This window comes from Lampetra planeri, chromosome 33 (genome assembly GCF_965212315.1).
Source record: "Lampetra planeri chromosome 33, kcLamPlan1.2.h2, whole genome shotgun sequence".
Taxonomy (NCBI): Eukaryota; Metazoa; Chordata; class Hyperoartia; order Petromyzontiformes; family Petromyzontidae; genus Lampetra; species Lampetra planeri.
In genome coordinates this window covers 4877690-4898663 of record NC_136139.1, presented here as the reverse complement: position 1 = coordinate 4898663, position 20974 = coordinate 4877690, and the positions used below count along the sequence as shown (strand labels likewise).

Below are 20974 nucleotides of genomic sequence, written 5' to 3'. Positions count from 1 at the left end.
GTCACTGCAAGATGGCACCAATGCTTCAACGGAGAAGTTTATACAGGTAGGAACAGTTCCACACTGCCCACCAGGGATTATTTGTCTGTCTGTCGTGCATAGCCACGCCCTCGATTTGTATTTGATAGAGCGCTTCGGGCGGGCTCAGCACTACGTGACGCGCTGCCCCACGCAGCTTCCGCCGCGTGACACGGATCACACGAATGCGCTGTCCAACCAAGTTCCTACCTGCCCACTCTGAAGGAACGTGTTTGCGATGTGGCCAAAAAGGACAATTTGCGTAACACAGCTTCATGTAAAGTTGACCATGATAGAAACTCATGACTTGGGAAGTTTGAATTTAAACAGGTGGCAATAATCCAGAAAAAACTGCCACATTGCTGTGAAATATTCGGTCCAACTTGCATCCCGGTTTCATTAATAGTGACTCGGTGCTCACCCACAGCATAGGCCAATTTTGAAAACCAAGGGTTTTAATCTTAATTTTAGAACTTTCGTGACTGCAGGAATTATTATTTGGTTCTTTGGGTTAAGTCACGTCTAAAGATAAAATAATAAATTAAATTAAATAATAGAATACGACGTTTCGATTGCAACACAAGCAATCATCATCAGGTATAATGAAATAGCGACATAAAATCTAACCAGAAAACTATAGACAGACATATTAGCAGACAGATATCACCAAGATACATAGCGGGAGCAACACAGGTAACAGAGAGGGGTGATCGTCTCTGTGGGGTGGCCTTAAATAGACAGAGGGGGGGGGCGGAGGCAGAGAGAAGGAAGGGGGGTTAGAGAAAAAATTTGCAAATCAATGAGTGGTCAACAGACGTGGTGCTGCACGGCAAGTAAGCCTGAAAATCAGGAGGACACACTAAAATTAAATAACCTAGTAAAATATCGAAATGTAATGTAATACAACACAGAGGGTCGGTCAACACACAATTAACGTATAGCCTGGTTGATTACGTATTTCAAAGATTGCTAAGTTAGAATTTAAGTGTGAACATTCTAAAGAGGACACAGGCAGAGAAAACAAGTCGCCAGAGAGAGAGAGAAAAAATATAAGCTTAAAACTTCCCCGTAGAAGTGGTTCAATCTTAATTTTAGAACTTTCGTGACTGCAGGACTTATTATTTGGTTCTTTGGGTTAAGTCACGTCTAAAGATAAAATAATAAATTAAATTAAATAATAGAATACGACGTTTCGATTGCAACACAAGCAATCATCATCAGGTATAATGAAATAGCGACATAAAATCTAACCAGAAAACTATAGACAGACATATTAGCAGACAGATATCACCAAGATACATAGCGGGAGCAACACAGGTAACAGAGAGGGGTGATCGTCTCTGTGGGGTGGCCTTAAATAGACAGAGGGGGGGGGGGCGGAGGCAGAGAGAAGGAAGGGGGGTTAGAGAAAAAATTTGCAAATCAATGAGTGGTCAACAGACGTGGTGCTGCACGGCAAGTAAGCCTGAAAATCAGGAGGACACACTAAAATTAAATAACCTAGTAAAATATCGAAATGTAATGTAATACAACACAGAGGGTCGGTCAACACACAATTAACGTATAGCCTGGTTGATTACGTATTTCAAAGATTGCTAAGTTAGAATTTAAGTGTGAACATTCTAAAGAGGACACAGGCAGAGAAAACAAGTCGCCAGAGAGAGAGAGAAAAAATATAAGCTTAAAACTTCCCCGTAGAAGTGGTTCAATCTTAATTTTAGAACTTTCGTGACTGCAGGAATTATTATTTGGTTCTTTGGGTTAAGTCACGTCTAAAGATAAAATAATAAATTAAATTAAATAATAGAATACGACGTTTCGATTGCAACACAAGCTTACTTGCCGTGCAGCACCACGTCTGTTGACCACTCATTGATTTGCAAATTTTTTCTCTAACCCCCTTTCCTTCTCTCTGCCTCCGCCCCCCCCCCTCTGTCTATTTAAGGCCACCCCACAGAGACGATCACCCCTCTCTGTTACCTGTGTTGCTCCCGCTATGTATCTTGGTGATATCTGTCTGCTAATATGTCTGTCTATAGTTTTCTGGTTAGATTTTATGTCGCTATTTCATTATACCTGATGATGATTGCTTGTGTTGCAATCGAAACGTCGTATTCTATTATTTAATTTAATTTATTATTTTATCTTTAGACGTGACTTAACCCAAAGAACCAAATAATAATTCCTGCAGTCACGAAAGTTCTAAAATTAAGATTGAACCACTTCTACGGGGAAGTTTTAAGCTTATATTTTTTCTCTCTCTCTCTGGCGACTTGTTTTCTCTGCCTGTGTCCTCTTTAGAATGTTCACACTTAAATTCTAACTTAGCAATCTTTGAAATACGTAATCAACCAGGCTATACGTTAATTGTGTGTTGACCGACCCTCTGTGTTGTATTACATTACATTTCGATATTTTACTAGGTTATTTAATTTTAGTGTGTCCTCCTGATTTTCAGGCTTACTTGCCGTGCAGCACCACGTCTGTTGACCACTCATTGATTTGCAAATTTTTTCTCTAACCCCCCTTCCTTCTCTCTGCCTCCGCCCCCCCCCCTCTGTCTATTTAAGGCCACCCCACAGAGACGATCACCCCTCTCTGTTACCTGTGTTGCTCCCGCTATGTATCTTGGTGATATCTGTCTGCTAATATGTCTGTCTATAGTTTTCTGGTTAGATTTTATGTCGCTATTTCATTATACCTGATGATGATTGCTTGTGTTGCAATCGAAACGTCGTATTCTATTATTTAATTTAATTTATTATTTTATCTTTAGACGTGACTTAACCCAAAGAACCAAATAATAATTCCTGCAGTCACGAAAGTTCTAAAATTAAGATTGAACCACTTCTACGGGGAAGTTTTAAGCTTATATTTTTTCTCTCTCTCTCTGGCGACTTGTTTTCTCTGCCTGTGTCCTCTTTAGAATGTTCACACTTAAATTCTAACTTAGCAATCTTTGAAATACGTAATCAACCAGGCTATACGTTAATTGTGTGTTGACCGACCCTCTGTGTTGTATTACATTACATTTCGATATTTTACTAGGTTATTTAATTTTAGTGTGTCCTCCTGATTTTCAGGCTTACTTGCCGTGCAGCACCACGTCTGTTGACCACTCATTGATTTGCAAATTTTTTCTCTAACCCCCCTTCCTTCTCTCTGCCTCCGCCCCCCCCCCCTCTGTCTATTTAAGGCCACCCCACAGAGACGATCACCCCTCTCTGTTACCTGTGTTGCTCCCGCTATGTATCTTGGTGATATCTGTCTGCTAATATGTCTGTCTATAGTTTTCTGGTTAGATTTTATGTCGCTATTTCATTATACCTGATGATGATTGCTTGTGTTGCAATCGAAACGTCGTATTCTATTATTTAATTTAATTTATTATTTTATCTTTAGACGTGACTTAACCCAAAGAACCAAATAATAATTCCTGCAGTCACGAAAGTTCTAAAATTAAGATTGAACCACTTCTACGGGGAAGTTTTAAGCTTATATTTTTTCTCTCTCTCTCTGGCGACTTGTTTTCTCTGCCTGTGTCCTCTTTAGAATGTTCACACTTAAATTCTAACTTAGCAATCTTTGAAATACGTAATCAACCAGGCTATACGTTAATTGTGTGTTGACCGACCCTCTGTGTTGTATTACATTACATTTCGATATTTTACTAGGTTATTTAGTTTTAGTGTGTCCTCCTGATTTTCAGGCTTACTTGCCGTGCAGCACCACGTCTGTTGACCACTCATTGATTTGCAAATTTTTTCTCTAACCCCCCTTCCTTCTCTCTGCCTCCGCCCCCCCCCCCCTCTGTCTATTTAAGGCCACCCCACAGAGACGATCACCCCTCTCTGTTACCTGTGTTGCTCCCGCTATGTATCTTGGTGATATCTGTCTGCTAATATGTCTGTCTATAGTTTTCTGGTTAGATTTTATGTCGCTATTTCATTATACCTGATGATGATTGCTTGTGTTGCAATCGAAACGTCGTATTCTATTATTTAATTTAATTTATTATTTTATCTTTAGACGTGACTTAACCCAAAGAACCAAATAATAATTCCTGCAGTCACGAAAGTTCTAAAATTAAGATTGAACCACTTCTACGGGGAAGTTTTAAGCTTATATTTTTTCTCTCTCTCTCTGGCGACTTGTTTTCTCTGCCTGTGTCCTCTTTAGAATGTTCACACTTAAATTCTAACTTAGCAATCTTTGAAATACGTAATCAACCAGGCTATACGTTAATTGTGTGTTGACCGACCCTCTGTGTTGTATTACATTACATTTCGATATTTTACTAGGTTATTTAATTTTAGTGTGTCCTCCTGATTTTCAGGCTTACTTGCCGTGCAGCACCACGTCTGTTGACCACTCATTGATTTGCAAATTTTTTCTCTAACCCCCCTTCCTTCTCTCTGCCTCCGCCCCCCCCCCCTCTGTCTATTTAAGGCCACCCCACAGAGACGATCACCCCTCTCTGTTACCTGTGTTGCTCCCGCTATGTATCTTGGTGATATCTGTCTGCTAATATGTCTGTCTATAGTTTTCTGGTTAGATTTTATGTCGCTATTTCATTATACCTGATGATGATTGCTTGTGTTGCAATCGAAACGTCGTATTCTATTATTTAATTTAATTTATTATTTTATCTTTAGACGTGACTTAACCCAAAGAACCAAATAATAATTCCTGCAGTCACGAAAGTTCTAAAATTAAGATTGAACCACTTCTACGGGGAAGTTTTAAGCTTATATTTTTTCTCTCTCTCTCTGGCGACTTGTTTTCTCTGCCTGTGTCCTCTTTAGAATGTTCACACTTAAATTCTAACTTAGCAATCTTTGAAATACGTAATCAACCAGGCTATACGTTAATTGTGTGTTGACCGACCCTCTGTGTTGTATTACATTACATTTCGATATTTTACTAGGTTATTTAATTTTAGTGTGTCCTCCTGATTTTCAGGCTTACTTGCCGTGCAGCACCACGTCTGTTGACCACTCATTGATTTGCAAATTTTTTCTCTAACCCCCCTTCCTTCTCTCTGCCTCCGCCCCCCCCCCTCTGTCTATTTAAGGCCACCCCACAGAGACGATCACCCCTCTCTGTTACCTGTGTTGCTCCCGCTATGTATCTTGGTGATATCTGTCTGCTAATATGTCTGTCTATAGTTTTCTGGTTAGATTTTATGTCGCTATTTCATTATACCTGATGATGATTGCTTGTGTTGCAATCGAAACGTCGTATTCTATTATTTAATTTAATTTATTATTTTATCTTTAGACGTGACTTAACCCAAAGAACCAAATAACAAGGGTTTTAATGTTCCACTCAGTCTCTTTGAAGAATAAGCAAAACGAAGGCCCCAGTGAGAATTGAACGCACGACCCCTGGTTTACGAAACCAGTGCTCTAACCCCTGAGCTATGGAGCCAGTTGGTTACTGTTTCATGCAAACCTCTTGAGGTGAGTACACTATTGAGGAAACATATCACAAAACCAAAAACCTGGCTCTCTGAGGAACTGGTGACCGATAAAACGACTGTTTTATCGCACACACACTTTAAAAGTTATTCAAACAAGTAAACTCCTAAGTTAGTTGTTGCCCAAAACAATGCCACACCTGTGAAGTATTGGAAAATGACGGCAGGAAACTCCTTGACGGGAACACACTTCTTTTATTAAATCTTGACTTGTAACAATACAACGCGTGGCCTCTCTTCTTCACAATGCGCTTCTCTTGACTCTGGATTCTGTGCTGCCGGCTCTCTGTGCCTCGTGTAGACTCCGCGCCTCGGCTACACTCCTCTCTCGCCTCGTGTAGACTCTGCGCCTCTGCTACACTCTCCACTCGCCTCGTGTAGACTTTGCATCTCTCTCTCTGGCTACACCGTATGCATACTCGGCTCGTGTAGACCTTCCTCTCTCGCTGGCTACACCGTATGCATACTCGGCTCGTGTAGACCGTTCTCTCTCGCTGGCTACACACTATACATTACTCAGCTCGTGTAGACCGTTCTCTCTCGCTGGCTACACACTATACATTACTCAGCTCGTGTAGACCGTTCTCTCTCGCTGGCTACACACTATACATTACTCAGCTCGTGTAGACCGTTCTCTCTCGCTGGCTACACACTATACATTACTCAGCTCGTGTAGACCGTTCTCTCTCGCTGGCTACACACTTATACCTTACTCTCCTCTACTCTCCATTACTCTCCTCTCCGGGCTCTATCTCTGCACCTTCGTCTTCATTCTTAGATGGTTCCACTTCTGCCCCTGCTCCTCTGTGCATCACCTTATATACCCCTTCTTCCCGGGAGACGGAGCGGATGCGGACCTCAACGTCGGCACCGCTCCTCAGTTACCCAATCCCCACGCGCTATCCCTACGATCCGGTTCCGCTCAGCGCGTGTTTCCACTCCCCGACCAATCACACCGCGCTGCTACCCGATCACTCCCTCTGCGCGCGTCACCGGCACACAGCCAATCAGCAGCACTACCCCCACCCGCGCACTGACGCCTGCTCCTCCCCGTCAGCGCGCGTCACCACACACACACCCGTACATACGCGCTGGCACACGACATATACACCCAGCGCGTATCACCACTACATCACCCCCTCCCACATAGCTCGCAGCCGGCCCGGCTGCTAACAACAACCAACCGCGACGATAAAACGACAACCAACAAAAAAAAACCCCGTAACCCCCCGAGTGTGCCCCGTAACATAACACAACAACAACAACAACAAGAATAACTATGTACAGATTGACAATGAACCCGAAAAGTCAACAATAACACGATACGAGCAAATTCGAAACGAACGCGCCCCACGTCCCTGCGACTACACGCAGTGACGAGGCGCTCCAACTGCCCCGACTCCTCACGAGGCAGGTCATGCAAAGTAGCACGACCTGGCGCGAGTCCGTCTGGCTGGTCCATCGTATGGAGCGGGACACTGACGACCGTCCGGCGGTTCCGGCTGCTCCAGACGGCGCGGAACGGGCCTGAAAGGGCCGGCCCCGCCGCGGAGATCCGGCCGCCGGTGATCGGCAGCTGTCAGTTCCGAGACACCTGGGAGCAGATCAGGCGAAAATACGTGTGGATCAGGCAGAGACATTTCCCCCTCTGGGTCGCCGGTCACGTCACACGCCCGGCCATCACGACACAAGGGGAGGCCATATGGAGGCGAGAACGGTTTCAGTCGGGAAGGGTGAACGTACCACCGGCGCTTTCCCCACTTTATCTGAACGCACTGGGGCCGTGCAACGCGCACGACCTCCACGGGTCCCCTCCACGGTCTCAACAATTTAGGCGACGTAGCCAAGGGTGCCTGAGGGCAATGCAGCCAGGCCCTGTCACCTGGTTTCCATTCGTGCATGGACACCTTCCGTGCCCGCAACCGTTCATTAGCAATTTGGCGAGCCCGCGAATTAAGCCGCGCGGCCTCCCTCGCCTCTGTCAGCTTGTGAATATTAAACTTAATATGTTCTGCCAAATTAGAATTAGTTCGTGGAGCGGACAGGCCAAGTTGCGTTTCTATTGGCGGGTCAGCTTCCCGACCGTACATCAAATAGAATGGGGAAAACCCCGTAGCTGCATGGGGGGCCATTCTATACGCGGCAAGGACTCCCGGGACCTGCAGGTCCCAATCTACATGTGCCTCGCACACCTGCTGGCACAGCATGGAAGTCAAGGTTTTGTGGAGTCTCTCCACCATCCCGTCAGTCTGCGGGTGGTACGGGGAGGTACGCACCTTCTTGGTACCCAACAGATCGCACACCTCTTGCAACAATTTACTCGAAAATTTTTTACCTTGGTCGGTCAGCAGGCGTTCGGGAGCCCCCTTGTCCAGGACATAGCCCTGGACGAAGGCATCCGTCACAGCCGCTGCCGACTGGTTAGCGAGAGGCCACGCCATAGGCCATCGGGTAAAGTATTCGACCCCCACTAACAAATATTTATTCCCTCTCGGCGTGACTGGGAAGGGCCCCAAAATATCGAGTGCAACGAGCTCGTTGGTACGCGAGACCTGAATAGATTGCAGCGGTGGATTAGCTGCCACGGCCGGTGGTTTACGCCTGGCGCACTCAACGCACCCCTTCAGAATATGCACCACATCACTTCCCATTCCCGGCCAGTAATAGTCACGCTGAAGCAGGGCAAGCGTCTTGTTAACTCCCAAGTGCAAGAGGCGTTCGTGTGCCGCCAAGACAACCCTCCCCCTCACAGCGGAAGGCACCACGAGTGCGTTCCGCCGGGACAAACTGTCCCATTTCAATAACACGCCCCGCTCAAGTACATAGGAGCCGGTACGCTCCTGGTCCCCCTCGGGACCCCCAACCTTGCGGCGCAATGCTAGCAGCGAGCTGTCCGCCATCTGGAGGCGGCCCCATTCGCTGAGCGACAGCGAGAGCAGCGAGTCCCGACCCTGAGAGGCAGTGGAATCATCCCCGATCGGTGCGCCCGCTGTCGCAGCCAGTGCCCCCATCTCCCCCGCAAGCGTCGGTTTACAGCGCGCCGATCCCGACAAACACGCGCATTCATCACAAGGCAACAACCGCGACAAGCAATCGGCATTCGTGTGTCGCAACCCCTTACGGTACGTAGTCGTAAACTGATAGTCCTGGAGGACTTCCAACCAACGCGACAACTGGCCCGAGGGCTGGGCGACCCTCAATGAATACTGTAGCGCCGCGTGGTCCGTTCGGACTGTAAAGTGACGACCATAAAGATATGGCCTAAACTGCTGCACAAAAAAAACAATGGCAAGCAGCTCGCGACGGGTGACACAGTAGCGCTGCTCCGCCGGAGACAACACCCTACTACCGTAGGCGACAACTCTTTCGACACCCCCAACGACTTGGGATAGCACCCCCCCAATGCCCGTGTTGCTAGCATCCGTGTCCAGCAAAAAGGGACTGGCAAAATCGGGATAACACAAGGGTGGGGCACCCACCAAGGCGTCCCGGAGGGAGCGAAACGCGGCCTCCTCCTCCGGTCCCCATTTGAACTTCACTCCCTTCGCCGTTAGAGCGTGCAAGGGTTTTGCAATAGTGGCGAAGTGCTCAACGAACCGCCGATAATAAGAAGCAAACCCGATGAAACTACGCACGTCGGAAACGGACGTAGGTGTCGGCCACGAACCGACACAATCCGTCTTCGCGGGATCGGTGGAGATCCCCGAAGAATCGACAATGTGACCCAAGTATCTAACGGACCTACGAAGGAGGTGACATTTGGCCGGTTTAAATTTCAACTTAGCCGATCGCATTCGCAAGAACACCCCTCTCAATCGCCGGAGGTGTTCCTCAAACGTTTTACTGAAAACAATGACATCGTCCATATAAATCAAGCATGTATCCCACTGCAAGCCCGACAAAACCAGCTCCATAAGTCGCTGAAACGTCGCTAGAGAGGAGTGAAGCCCCATGGGTAACCGGTTAAACTGGAACAGCCCCCCTGGAGTCCGAAATGCTGTCTTAGGTTTCGACTCTTCGTCGAGCGGCAACTGCCAAAACCCTGATAACAAATCAAGAGTCGAAAAATATCGCGCACCAGACAATGCATCGAGGGACTCATCCATCCTGGGGAGCGGATACGCGTCAGCCACAGAGATCTTATTCAGGCGACGGAAATCAACGCAGAATCGCAGGGACCCGTCCTGCTTCTTAACCAGCACAATAGGCGCTCCCCACGGGCTAGAGGAGGGCGAAATAATATCGGCTTCTAGCATATCGTTAACAGCCGACTGAACATGTTCCTTCTCCACGGGACTCAGTCGGAAGGGATTTAGCCTGACCGGCGCCGCATCGCCCGTTTCAATGTGATGGTGCAACAAATCCGTGCACCCAATGTCATACTTATGTTTACTGAATACATCAGAGAATTCAATGAGCAACTCGCGCAGCGCACCCAACTGCGCCGCCGACAAATCGTCCGAGGCGGCACATAACGAATGGACCCACTCAAGGTCTTCCCTTGGCTCAACGTTCCGCGCGGGGCTCGAGCCCACCTGCGCAACCAACCCATCATCCCCAAGGACCTGCGCCGCGTGAGCCAGCACGGTGCCCTGCGGAATGACAGCTGGTCGCGACCCCGCGTTCAAAACCATCACAAACGGATCCCTGTCAGCCCGCACCAAAGTGTGAGCCACCGATAAATCAAGACCCCCGACAGCCTTGTTAGAAGGACCCAAAAGCATACTCTGTCCCGAAGCCTCCCTCACCCATGGTTTCCGCAACCGGAGGGGAATCAACATCTGTGAACCCGGGGGCACTTGCACTGTCTGCGTCGCCACCGCTTGTATCGTAGCGCACGCCGTCCGAATGTCAGTAGGGCCCGTCAAAAATGAAATCCGGCGACCCGATGGCAGTTCAATGCATCGTTGATCGATAAGAATTTTAATGGGCATTTTAGCCAAAAAGTCAGTGCCCAAAAGACACGGAACTGCCAAAGAAGACGAAACGAAAACGGGTCCCGACAATTTGATATCTCCAATGCAAATGGACGCCCTAACCTGACCGATAATGCCCAACGATCCCCCATTAGCGGCGTAAAATGGCACATCCACTGGAAGCAGCGGACGACATTGGACCGGAAGAATATTATAAATGAGGTCCGATATAATAGTTGCCGATGCCCCCGTGTCCACTAACACCCTAATCTCAACCCCATCAATAGATCCCGTAACAACGGACGAACCCGCCGAAGCAGCCACAATTCTATGCCCCAATTCCGCCCATTCAATGTCTCCCTGGTCCCGGCCGAACCCCCCTCGCCGAACCGAATCCCCAAACCTTAACCGGCCCTCCTCCGCCGCAACGCGGCGTCCCATGTGTGCCGAATAAACAGGCCGAGCGTGTGAGGTGCCGCGACTTGCCGGGGATTGTAGAGATGACTTGGGCTCTCGGTCGTCGTCCAGCCGAGCTCCCATGACGCGCTGCCGCGGAGCGCGGCACCCGGACGCCACGTGGCCCCGGAGGCCGCAGTTATAGCACGTGACGAGGGTCGGAGTAGATCTTGGTTGCTCCGACTTTCGGCCCGATCGCAGAGGCGACCGGGCCCCCGGCCTCCAGTCCCCTGGTCGTCCCGTGGCGAACGCCTCCTCTCGTGGGCTGACGACTTGGGGTTCGGCGACCACCAAACCCGGGGCTGCGACGACAGCAGCGTTGCAACCAACGCCTTGCTTCCGTTGTAGGGCCTCGTGCGCTTGAATACTCGTGGCGACTCTCAAAGAAGAAATATCAATCTCGTCAGCTGTGTTGATAGGGACCCCCAGGTCCTGCGCCAACTTGAGCAGCTGCTCCAAAACCATCGCGTCTTGGCCCTCCTCGTCCATCCGAGGGAACGCAGCATCAGCAAGAGCCAGCAACGCCGTGCGATAGGCCAGCGCGGTCTCCGTGGCCGCTTTCCGTCTTGCGTAGAACTGATGGCGGCACGTAGAGGGAGGCCCGTAGACCCTGGCCAACAACCCCAGCGCATCCTTCAGCGTGGAGCCGTCCAGCATGGCGGGCAATGCCCGCAGCGCCGTAGCATCGGACCACGCTGACATCTCTTGATGCGCCAAAAACCTTCGCTGAAATTGGCCCCAGTCTCCGCCTTCCGCCTTGAAGGCTGACAACGTGGGCAGGCGCTGCTGAAAAATGAAGTCATCCGCCTCGTGGTTCCTCTCCGCCTGTCCGTCGGTGTCTAAGATGGCGGCTCCAGCAGCAGACGTAAGATGGCGGACCCCCTCGCGCGCTGATGACGTCGATGCGCGCGCTTGGGAACCCACCACCACGTGGCGCTCGCCGTTCCCGCCAAAAGTAGGCCCAGGCGCAATGGCGGGAATCCCCCATTCGTTTTGGCGGGAATCTGCGGGGCGACCTTGTAAAATGTCCCCCACCGTCCCCGCTCCTCCCGACGAGCTGATCTCCGCCAAGATGGACGCGGCGGCGAGCAGCAGCTCCGCCAGTCGGGAGTGCGCCTCACGAAGCCCGGCGTCTGTCCCCGGTCGCTCGGCCGGCGCCGTCGACGGACCCTGCAGCGTGGGCAAGTCCTCTTCCTCACCCCCCGCCACCAGCGGCCCCGAGTCGTCCAGGTCTTCCTCGCGGTCAATCCCGTGGGTCCTACGGGTCTTCCTCGTCTCCATACTTGGAAGCCCGTTTCACTTCTGACGCCAGATGAAGTATTGGAAAATGACGGCAGGAAACTCCTTGACGGGAACACACTTCTTTTATTAAATCTTGACTTGTAACAATACAACGCGTGGCCTCTCTTCTTCACAATGCGCTTCTCTTGACTCTGGATTCTGTGCTGCCGGCTCTCTGTGCCTCGTGTAGACTCCGCGCCTCGGCTACACTCCTCTCTCGCCTCGTGTAGACTCTGCGCCTCTGCTACACTCTCCACTCGCCTCGTGTAGACTTTGCATCTCTCTCTCTGGCTACACCGTATGCATACTCGGCTCGTGTAGACCTTCCTCTCTCGCTGGCTACACCGTATGCATACTCGGCTCGTGTAGACCGTTCTCTCTCGCTGGCTACACACTATACATTACTCAGCTCGTGTAGACCGTTCTCTCTCGCTGGCTACACACTATACATTACTCAGCTCGTGTAGACCGTTCTCTCTCGCTGGCTACACACTATACATTACTCAGCTCGTGTAGACCGTTCTCTCTCGCTGGCTACACACTTATACCTTACTCTCCTCTACTCTCCATTACTCTCCTCTCCGGGCTCTATCTCTGCACCTTCGTCTTCATTCTTAGATGGTTCCACTTCTGCCCCTGCTCCTCTGTGCATCACCTTATATACCCCTTCTTCCCGGGAGACGGAGCGGATGCGGACCTCAACGTCGGCACCGCTCCTCAGTTACCCAATCCCCACGCGCTATCCCTACGATCCGGTTCCGCTCAGCGCGTGTTTCCACTCCCCGACCAATCACACCGCGCTGCTACCCGATCACTCCCTCTGCGCGCGTCACCGGCACACAGCCAATCAGCAGCACTACCCCCACCCGCGCACTGACGCCTGCTCCTCCCCGTCAGCGCGCGTCACCACACACACACCCGTACATACGCGCTGGCACACGACATATACACCCAGCGCGTATCACCACTACACCTGTACCAAGTCAGTGCTACCGTGCCCCTGCTGTTTCTTATTAGCATTGCTGAAATCTTAAAAGAACAGCCTCTCGATTTGTCAATATGGCCGAAGTAGGATGCAAAACTACACAGGCCCCAGCGAGAATTTAACTCACGACCCATGGCTTACAAGACCAGTGCCCTAACCACTGAGCTATGGAGCAACTAATTTTCCACACATGCAAATTCAGTGTTAAAAAGCTCACAAAACCTGTTACTGCAAGATGGCACAAATGCCTCAACTGAGAAGTGTATACAGGTAGGAACAGTTCCACACTGCCCACCAGGGATTATTTGTCTGTCTGTCATGCATAGCCACGCCCTCGATTTGTATTTGATAGAGCACTTCGGGCAGGCTCAGCACCACGTGACGTGCTGCCACACGCAGCTTGCGCCGCGTGACACGGATCGCACGAATGCGCTGTCCAACCAAGTTCCTACCTGCCCACTCCGAAGGAACGTGTTTGCGATATGGCCAAAAACGACTAATTGCGTAACACAGCTTCATGTAAACTTGACCATGTTAGCGACTCATGACTTGGGAAGTTTGAAGTTAAACACGTACACATATGATACTTCTAAATAATAACTTTCGGTTGGCAATAATCCAGAAAAAAACTGCCACATTACTGATAAATACTAGGTCCACTTTGCATCCCGGTTTCCTCAATAGTGACTCGGTGCTCTCCCACAGCATAGGCCAATTTTAAAAACCAAGGGGTTTAATGTTTCACTCAGTCTCTTTGAAGAATTAGCAAAACGCAGGCCCCAGTGAGAATTGAACTCACGACCCCTGGTTTACGAAATCAGTGCTCTAACCCCTGAGCTATAGAGCCAGTTGGCTACAGTTTCATGCAAACCTCTTGAGGTGAGAACACAATTGAGGAAACATATCACAAAACCACAAACCTGGCTCTCTGAGGAACTGGTGACCGATAAAACGACTGTTTTATCGCACACACACTTTAAAAGTTATTCAAACAAGTAAACTCCTAAGTTAGTTGTTGCCCAAAACAATGCCACACCTGTACCAAGTCAATGCTACCGTGCCCCCTGCTGTTTCCTATTAGCATTGAGCATTGCTGAAAACTGAAAAGAACAGCCTCTCGATTTGTCTATATTGCCGAAGCAGGATGCAAAACTATGCAGGCCCCAGCGAGAATTGAACTCGCGACCCCTGGTTTACAAGACCAGTGCTCTAACCACTGAGCTATGGAACCACTCATTTTCCACACCTGCAAATTCAGTATTAAAAAGCTCACAAAACATGTTAATGCAAGATGCACCAATGCCTCAACTTAGAAGTTTATACAGGTAGGAACAGTTCCACACTGCCCACCAGGGATTATTTGTCTGTCTGTCGTGCATAGCCACGCCCTCAATTTGTATTTGATAGAGCGCTTCGGGCGGGCTCAGCACTACGTGACGCGCTGCCCCACGCAGCTTCCGGCGCGTGACACGGATCGCACGAATGCGCTGTCCAACCAAGTTCCTACCTGCCCACTCCGAAGGAACGTGTTTGCGATATGGCCAAAAACGACTAATTGCGTAACACAGCTTCATGTAAACTTGACCATGTTAGCGACTCATGACTTGGGAAGTTTGAAGTTAAACACGTACACATATGATACTTCTAAATAATAACTTTCGGTTGGCAATAATCCAGAAAAAAACTGCCACATTACTGATAAATACTAGGTCCACTTTGCATCCCGGTTTCCTCAATAGTGACTCGGTGCTCTCCCACAGCATAGGCCAATTTTAAAAACCAAGGGGTTTAATGTTTCACTCAGTCTCTTTGAAGAATTAGCAAAACACAGGCCCCAGTGAGAATTGAACTCACGACCCCTGGTTTACGAAATCAGTGCTCTAACCCCTGAGCTATAGAGCCAGTTGGCTACAGTTTCATGCAAACCTCTTGAGGTGAGAACACAATTGAGGAAACATATCACAAAACCACAAACCTGGCTCTCTGAGGAACTGGTGACCGATAAAACGACTGTTTTATCGCACACACACTTTAAAAGTTATTCAAACAAGTAAACTCCTAAGTTAGTTGTTGCCCAAAACAATGCCACACCTGTACCAAGTCAATGCTACCGTGCCCCCTGCTGTTTCCTATTAGCATTGAGCATTGCTGAAAACTGAAAACAGCCTCTCGATTTGTCTATATTGCCGAAGCAGGATGCAAAACTATGCAGTCCCCAGCGAGCATTGAACTCGCGACCCCTGGTTTACAAGACCAGTGCTCTAACCACTGAGCTATGGAACCACTCATTTTCCACACCTGCAAATTCAGTATTAAAAAGCTCACAAAACATGTTAATGCAAGATGCACCAATGCCTCAACTTAGAAGTTTATACAGGTAGGAACAGTTCCACACTGCCCACCAGGGATTATTTGTCTGTCTGTCGTGCATAGCCACGCCCTCAATTTGTATTTGATAGAGCGCTTCGGGCGGGCTCAGCACTACGTGACGCGCTGCCCCACGCAGCTTCCGGCGCGTGACACGGATCGCACGAATGCGCTGTCCAACCAAGTTCCTACCTGCCCACTCTGAAGGAACGTGTTTGCGATGTGGCCAAAAAGGACAAATTGCGTAACACAGCTTCATGTAAAGTTGACCATGATAGAAACTCATGACTTGGGAAGTTTGAATTTAAACAGGTGGCAATAATCCAGAAAAAACTGCCATATTACTGTGAAATAGTCGGTCCAACTTGCATCCCGGTTTCATTAATAGTGACTCGGTGCTCACCCACAGCATAGGCCAATTTTGAAAACCAAGGGTTTTAATGTTCCACTCAGTCTCTTTGAAGAATACGCAAAACGAAGGCCCCAGTGAGAATTGAACTCACGACCCCTGGTTTACAAAACCAGTGCTCTAACCCCTGCGCTATCGAGCCAGTTGGCTACTATTTCATGCAAACCTCTTGAGGTGAGAACACAATTGAGGAAACATATCACAAAACCAAAAACCTGGCTCTCTGAGGAACTGGTGACCGATTAAACGACTTTTATCGCACACACACTTTAAAAGTTATTCAAACAAGTAAACTCCTAAGTTAGTTGTTGCCCAAAACAATGCCACACCTGTACCAAGTCAGTGCTACCGTGCCCCCTGCTGTTTCTTATTAGCATTGCTGAAATCTTAAAAGAACAGCCTCTCGATTTGTCAATATGCCCGAAGTAGGATGCAAAACTACACAGGCCCCAGCGAGAATTTAACTCACGACCCATGGCTTACAAGACCAGTGCCCTAACCACTGAGCTATGGAGCCACTCATATTCCACACCTGCAAATTCAGTGTTAAAAAGCTCACAAAACCTGTTACTGGAAGATGGCACCAATGCCTCAACTGAGAAGTGTATACAGGTAGAAACAGTTCCACACTGCCCACCAGGGATTATTTGTCTGTCTGTCGTGCATAGCCACGCCCTCGATTTGTATTTGATAGAGCGCTTCGGGCGGGCTCAGCACCACGTGACGTGCTGCCACACGCAGCTTCAGCCGCGTGACACGGATCGCACGAATGCGCTGTCCAACCAAGTACCAACCTGCACACTCCGAAGGAACGTGTTTGCGATGTGGCCAAAAAGGACAAATTGCGTAACACAGCTTCATGTAAACTTGACCATGTTAACAACTTATGACTTGGGAAGTTTGAATTTAAACACCGTACACGTATGACACTTCTAAATAATAACTTTCGGGTGGGTGGGGGGGGGGTTAGTGGTGGGTGGGGGGGTTAGTGGTGGGTGGGGGGTTAGTGGTGGGTGGGGGGGGGGTTAGTGGTGGGTGGGGGGGGTTAGTGGTGGGTGGGGGGGGCACCGCTGCGACTCGGGCCAATGAGGAGACGGAACTGGGGGAGGGTGGCTCCATTCATAAAATGGAAACCTTGGAAAGAAAAAAGCGGATCTTTTTGCCTCGTGTTTCTTTCAACATTCCCAGCCTTAAGGTGATTCAGTTTGTCCAAAAAAGCAAATATATTCCTTGTAAAAGATAAAACAAATTAATGCATTTCTTGGTTAATGTGAAGCATATAAATTAACCCCCCCCCCCATAAAAAAAATACTTAACGGAGTATTATATGACAATGCATATTACAGGTAGGAACAACAGGTTCCACACTGCCCACCAGGGATTACGACAAATTGCGTAACACAGCTTCATGTAAACTTGGCCATGTTAGTAACTCATGATTGGGGAGTTTGAATTCAAACACACGTAGACTTATGACACTTCAAAATAATAACTTTCGGGTGGCAATAATCCAGAAAAAACTGCCTCATTACTGTGAAATACTTGGTCCAATTTGCTTCCTGGTTTCCTTAATAGTGACTCGGTGCTCTCCCACAGCATAGGCCAATTTTTAAAACCAAGGGTTTCAATGTTTCACTCAGTCTCTTTGAAGAAGAAGCAAAACGATGACCCCTGTCAGAATTGAATTCACGACCCCTGGTTTACAAAACCAGTGGTCTAACCCCTGAGCTATAGAGGCACTCCTTTGTAACACCTTCATATTCAGTATTTAAAATCTCACTAAACCTGTTAATACACGATGGCACCAAATTACTTAAGTGAGAAGTTAATTGCTATGCGATCATATAATTAGAAATTGTGTATAACAGCTTCACGTAAACCAGACCATCTGACCAATTCATGAGGAAAATTCAACACCGGAAATTGTGCGACATCAGTTTCACGAATACATGGCTCTCCTGAAAATTCATAACCTGGGAAGTTTTAATAATAAATACACATGCACCCACCACCAATAAAAAGTCAGATGAAGTTCAAAGGGATAACTGTTTATGTGGCATTTATTATGTTAAAACTGCCACATTAATACTAAATGCGAGTGCTATGGCCTCTCGTGTAATAAATTAACCTTATGGCGGTACCCCGGGGTAACATAGTACCCCGGCTCTCGCATAATGTCCGTGATGCAGTCATTTTTAGTCTGTTGATGGTCGATGCGGCAATCGACTCATCTCAACGAGCTGTAGACGATGCACTATACAAAGTTTTATTTTTCAATCACGGATTTTTTATGCTGTTTGGCGTTTCGACATCGCGGAGTAGCACTGATTTTGGATTGATTGGTACCCCAGTTGCGGAGTTAAGTACAACCCTGGAAAAAATAGTGTGCCAAAAATAAAATATTTAATTGCCTCGGCCATTTTGTATTATTTGCTACCCCGAGGTACCGCCATAAGGATAAAATTGTTACTAAGTGTTCTCACACCTTGGGACAATTAATTTTTAAAAGCACTGTTATTTTGAAAACTAAATATTACAGGGACAATGAAAAACTCACAACCCCTTGTTTACAAAGCCAGTGCTCTAACCGCTGAGCTATGGAGCCATTTTTCTATAATCCCATTTCAAAAATACACGTGCACACATAAAAATGACAAGTTACATTCAAACAAGTAACCTCTAAGTTATTAGTATTCCAAATTTATATCACGTTATTACAAAATAATTGCTAACGTGCCCGCCCGCTGTATGAATCAACAACAGGTGCTCAATATTACCAAAGTAGGATGCAAAACTACAGAGGCCCCAGCTAGAATTTAACTCATGACCCCCTTGTTTACAAGACCAGTGGTCTATCCACTGAGCTATGAAGCCAATCCAATACAGAGCCTTCAGAATCATTCTTTTTCACTATTTAAATATTCAATGAACCTGTTAATGGGAGATGGCACCAATGCCTCAAGAAGCGAATTGCTGTGGCAGTATAATCATAAAGAAGCCCTAAAAGCACATTTACGTCAACAATCCAAACTTCAGTAACACTTGAGACACCTACAAAGTACACAGCTACGGTGCTGGACGTGGCTGAGATGACATGTTTGTAATCCGGAACTTGAAGGTTGCGTAGTGAATCTCGATTGCGTCATGTTCAGGTGACACCCATCTGCAGGAATAGAAAAATGCCAATAAGAGGCAGTACAAAAAATAGGATTAAACAGGCTATGTGTCAAGGAGCATAAACCATCACGTAAACTCGGGTCATCCTCACAGCGGCTTCTGGCTATCCATCGAACAAAGACAGTCACTGCATTGCACGCTTTAAGATGCCCTTCAACAGTAGTCCGGAGCGCTTTTCTTTAGAACAGTTTTTTGTGTTTAGTTTGTTGTCCTTTCCTCGAATCTCCGACTAGCATTGTTGGCTACATACGGTGCGAAAGAAGTTCAACATACATACACATACGAGTGTTCTTCTCTGGTATGTGTCGATTTTCTTCAATCACTCCTGCTACTTGAAGCAATACTCAAAAACGGAAATGACCTCATAGACGTATGGTGTAAAACATCTTGAGATTTATTGTAGCTTTCCTGGAAAAACATATTTGTAAATTATAGTTTGTTAACACTCATTGCCATACATTAAACACATTCCATTGCTTAACTCATATGCTCCAATTTATGAAAAATTATGCTAAAAACTGTTCTCAGGAACTTGACATATGCCAAGTGACAACCTTGGCACCATATTTTCACCCAATCAAAAAAAAAACCAATACTAGAACTGTTTTTAATCTCCTGGACAGGAAAACCACTTTTAAATAATTGTAAACTATGTTCTAGGTTCTGTAACACAGACTGTTACCAGCCTCATTATGCCAATCGGTGCAGCAACACGTAAAATGACAGGGGGTGAAACACGGAAGCGCTGGGAATTTGGCAATACGTGTGCTCAGCAAAGCACGGATCACGAGAAGAGCTCACAATCGCCCTTGGCACTGTCACTCACCCTCCACCACCCTCGAACTCATTACTGAGAAATTGAGAGATAGTTGCGGGTGGCAGACACGACTAGGGGTGGCATGACTCAGCTGTACGATAGGGTTCAAAAGACCGCATCAGGCAACACACATCTCCGCTGTCACACGTACAATGTGATAAACAAAAACTTTGCCATAATTGTCATTAAGAGGAACACATGGATCAGGAGAAAAAAAAACACAATTAATATATATAGATATCATACTGGCTTTTAAAGTATGTAACTGGGCTTTGGCAGAATACATTGCTAGAAGAGATTGCCGATGGATGATAATGATGAAAGAATGGTAGTAATTATGAAAGAATGCGAGGATGACCACCCTGCAGATACTGCGATAAGTTCATATGATGTTAAGAAATGAGGTTGTGATAACACAGAACGAAGATAGATGAAGGATGGGGAGACTTTCATCCAGCAGTGGATAGACCATGACTGAAGACGATAAAACATGACAGGGGTGGTCAAACTCACAAGCCACATGCGGCTCTTGGGCAGTTCCAAGTCCAGTTCAATAGAGATGCAATTTATGTTTAACTTTGCAATGTAACTTTATTCGAAACAAAACAAAAATCTACGAAAGTCATAGCGGCCCAGGGCACTCAAACCTGGCAGAGGAGCCAGACATGAGTACAGTATTCCGAAGGTGCTCCCATAAACCTCTACATTAAAAACTCCACGCACAACCAGTGAAAGCTGGTGCCTCTCAACTGCAGGCCATCAGATTTTGGTATGCGGCTCATGAGGTCAACAAGTTTTGGCACCCCTGACAAATAATGAAACAAAGTAAAAGTGCTTTATCTGTCAGTACTCCAAAGGCAGTGGCAGAAATTACACATTCCTATAGCAGGGGTATGTTAATCCATAATAAACTCACTGTTGACTTCATGCAAAATACCACCAATTTTATTGAGCCCCTATGGGATAAAATGCTGAACTGACTCCAGTAGAGATTCCACTCACAACCTCTTAATTGAGAGGTGTAGGTTTTAACAAATGGGCCACCTGGATAGATTAAAATACATCGTAA

At 47.4% G+C, this 20974-nt stretch overlaps 7 non-coding genes across 7 annotated transcripts; all 7 read right to left on the bottom strand.

Annotated features, from left to right (window-relative positions):
• Positions 1-5375: 5375 nt before the first annotated feature.
• Positions 5376-5448, bottom strand: TRNAT-CGU (transfer RNA threonine (anticodon CGU)). Its single transcript has one exon. It is a non-coding gene; the product is annotated as a tRNA-Thr (tRNA).
• An 8461-nt stretch (positions 5449-13909) lies between these two features.
• TRNAT-CGU (transfer RNA threonine (anticodon CGU)) lies at positions 13910-13982 on the bottom strand. The gene has a single exon. It is a non-coding gene; the product is annotated as a tRNA-Thr (tRNA).
• A 311-nt stretch (positions 13983-14293) lies between these two features.
• On the bottom strand, positions 14294-14366 carry TRNAT-UGU (transfer RNA threonine (anticodon UGU)). The gene has a single exon. It is a non-coding gene; the product is annotated as a tRNA-Thr (tRNA).
• Positions 14367-14964: 598 nt separating this feature from the next.
• TRNAT-CGU (transfer RNA threonine (anticodon CGU)) lies at positions 14965-15037 on the bottom strand. The gene has a single exon. It is a non-coding gene; the product is annotated as a tRNA-Thr (tRNA).
• Positions 15038-15345: 308 nt separating this feature from the next.
• Positions 15346-15418, bottom strand: TRNAT-UGU (transfer RNA threonine (anticodon UGU)). The gene has a single exon. It is a non-coding gene; the product is annotated as a tRNA-Thr (tRNA).
• A 562-nt stretch (positions 15419-15980) lies between these two features.
• On the bottom strand, positions 15981-16053 carry TRNAT-UGU (transfer RNA threonine (anticodon UGU)). The gene has a single exon. It is a non-coding gene; the product is annotated as a tRNA-Thr (tRNA).
• A 302-nt stretch (positions 16054-16355) lies between these two features.
• Positions 16356-16428, bottom strand: TRNAT-UGU (transfer RNA threonine (anticodon UGU)). The gene has a single exon. It is a non-coding gene; the product is annotated as a tRNA-Thr (tRNA).
• Between the last annotated feature and the right edge of the window lie 4546 nt (positions 16429-20974).